Genomic DNA, 3,103 nt, shown 5'->3' with positions numbered 1-3,103 from the left:
TTTCTGGCTCGTGTGTATTTTGCAAACGTTGTTCTGTCACTTCACAAGCTGAGCTGACCACAACTGGTCATACAGGTCTGTAGCATGGAAAAAGACCCTTCGGCCCATCAAGTCTGCGTTGGTCAAAGACAAACCCCTCACTATTCTGGTCTCATTTCCCAGCGCTAGTCTCATAGCTTTATAAAGGCTGGCATCGTAGATGTACACCTGCATGCCTCTTATTCGTCGTATGAGTTTCTGCTTGCTCCATCCTGACAGGCAGCGAGTTTTCTCGGGAAAATTACCACCTTCTCTGCCCCCTGGTTTTTCTCTTGAACAAGAAGATACGAACAAACTCTCTTCCCATCTGCATTCGCATTTTCACTGCAGTTGGCAAGATTCAGATCTGCACAGGGTAACCTCCACAGACTTTGAGTCCATCATTTTAACCACTTGGCCAGGACTACAGAGCAGCAATGCTTGTCTGCTTTTTCCAGTCTCTCTTGCTGTGGAGCATAGGAAGAGTGGGTCGTTAAAAACTCAAAGAATTGTGGATGCTGTAAATCAGAAATAAAAACAGAAGTTGCTTGTAAAGCTCGGTAGATCTGATAGCATCTGTGAAGAAAAATCAGAGTTATCATTTCGGGTCTGGTGATCCTTCTTCAGAACTTATGATAACTAGGAAAATGTCAATTTATATGCAGAAGACAGGGTGGGGCGAGGGGTAATGAACAAAAGATAGGTGCGGATAAAGCCCAAAGAGAGAGAAGAACAGTTGGACTGAAAAAGGAGTTGATAACGATCTGGCTCGGAGAGAGAGTAGCTGTTAATGAAGACTGTTAGTGACTAACAATTGGTAGTGCGTAATGGCAGGCTATGTGATAACACCGCCTGGTGTTTGGGTTAGGGGCTAGGACATGGGAGAGTTTAGGTCCTAAAATATTGAACTCGATATTGAATCCAGAGAGCGGCAGTGTCCCCAAGTCGAAAATGAGGTGCTGTTCTTCCTGCTTGCAGGGAGCTTTGCTCGAACACTACAGCAAACCTGAGGCGGTGATGTTGGCCATGGAACAGGGTGGCGTGTTAAAGTAGCAGGCAACTGAAAACTCACGTCCTTCTGATTCTTTGCTAGTTTCTAAGAATCCAGTCACTTCACAGATTTCTAAAGTGTTAAATGTCGGTGTCTGGTGGGTCTGTTTGTTTAATCACGACACTTGAAATGAACATTCATTCAATAAAAGCAAAAGATAAATTATTGAACAAACTCAGCCTGTCTGGCAGCATCTCTGGACAGAGAAAGCAGAGTTTTGAAAGAGGTCTGAACCGTTGAGTGTTTCTCTCCCCAGATGCTGCAGGATCAGCTTAATTTGTCCAGCAAATTTTCTGTTTTTGTTTCAGACTCTCGCATCCAGCGTTTAAACAGTTGGAGACATTTTTTTCAGTTACTCACTGGATTAGAATTCTATTTTAGGAGCATCTTCCTAACCCCATTAACAACATGGACATATGTAGTAAAGACAGCTGATGGAACAGAAACAGTGAAAGCTTCGTTTCTGGGTGGCTTTGAACCTCCAAACTTTCGGTTAACAGATGAACATGCTGGTCAATTACACCCCAGAGACTGGAGAAAAAGCAGCTTGCACCATTCACTAAAGCAGACTGTAATTGCCACCCCTGGAATGACAATTAGAACCCTTTCGATATCTCAGATCAGTTGATGTCCCCGAGAACATCAGAGTCAATGTCCAAGCCTCTTGAAAAAGGTTAAGATGCCTTGACTATCTCTGCTCAGTCAGACAATTCACCATTCATTCTCCTCTCATCCCGGTTTCCAAAGGATTTTAAAAGATTCTCAAAACAGGATATTGGACTTTCTATTTTGTTTCCTTAACAATTTTCCACCAGTCAACTGACAATATTTTCCCAAAATATCTTCATAATCCTTTGCCTTGCACCAGGTCCAGCGATGAGGAAATTTGATTTTATGGAGAGACCCCCGAGGCAGGGAATGCTCTCTTTGGAACAAAGAAGGTTAACCAAAGATTTGCCGCGGTATTTTGTAATGATGGGGAATGGGAGCTGTGGGAATTGGTGGGTTGATAGGGCAGACCGGGAGAACTTGTTTCCACTGTCCCTAGTCAGTTACCAGAGTATTAGGATTTAAGGCATTTATTGAAAGACAGACTTGCATTGAAATAGCCTCGCTTCTCTGATAGTTGCCCCCTGAAATGGAAATGAACAGCCATCAGAAAACGGGGGTGGGTCGGGTTTTGGAAATGGATTTTGTTGTCTTTGAGCGATAACTAACTCTTTCAAAATTAGCAAAGCACAAAAATGTTGTCAGCAGATTCAAACATTGGCAGGCAAGAACTCATGGATTTTTAATCCATCATTTTAACCCCTTGACTACGATGAGAGGGCTGAGCCTATTTTTCACATTTCCCTTGTAACATCTTCGAATTGTCCCAGCAGGAAAGGCGGACACGGATCACCCCAGATCAATCACCCACAATTACTCCCTCTGTAGTGGGTTTCCCTCTGCATGCTTCATCATGGTTCATTTTCCCGAGGGGATGAGCATAATTTTATCTTCATAAACTTTCCTCAGATTAGATATGCAGTTTCGTATTAAGATTATTAATTTTTGCAGCAGAAGTAGGCCATTCAGCCTATGGAGTCTGCTCTAGCATTCAATGAGATTGAGGCTGATCTGCTCATCCTGAAATCCACTTTCTTGCCCGTTTAAACTCTGAGTTCCTTACTGATAAAAATCTGAGTACCTCAGTGTTGAACTTTATTAAGGACCTGCCCTAGACAACACTCTGCAGTAATTATTTCCTCGGATTAATTTATTGAGACAAGAAATTCCTCGTGACCTCTGTCTTAAATTTGTGACCTGATGTTCTAAGATTACTTCCTTGACTGTCGCCCGGGAACAACAAACATTCCACATCTATCCTGTCAAGTCAATGATGACTCCTGACAAAGAGTCAGTGGAATCGAAACGTTAACCATGCTTTTTTCACATAGATCTGCCAGACCTGCTGGGTTTTTGCCGCAATTTCTGTTTTTGTTTCACATCTCCAGCATTCACACTACTGCGTGGCTGCGTGCTGGACCACAA

This window comes from Rhincodon typus, chromosome 42, assembly GCF_021869965.1.
Source record: "Rhincodon typus isolate 14 chromosome 42, sRhiTyp1.1, whole genome shotgun sequence".
NCBI classification, from domain to species: domain Eukaryota; kingdom Metazoa; phylum Chordata; class Chondrichthyes; order Orectolobiformes; family Rhincodontidae; genus Rhincodon; species Rhincodon typus.
This window is presented reverse-complemented; position numbering follows the sequence as displayed.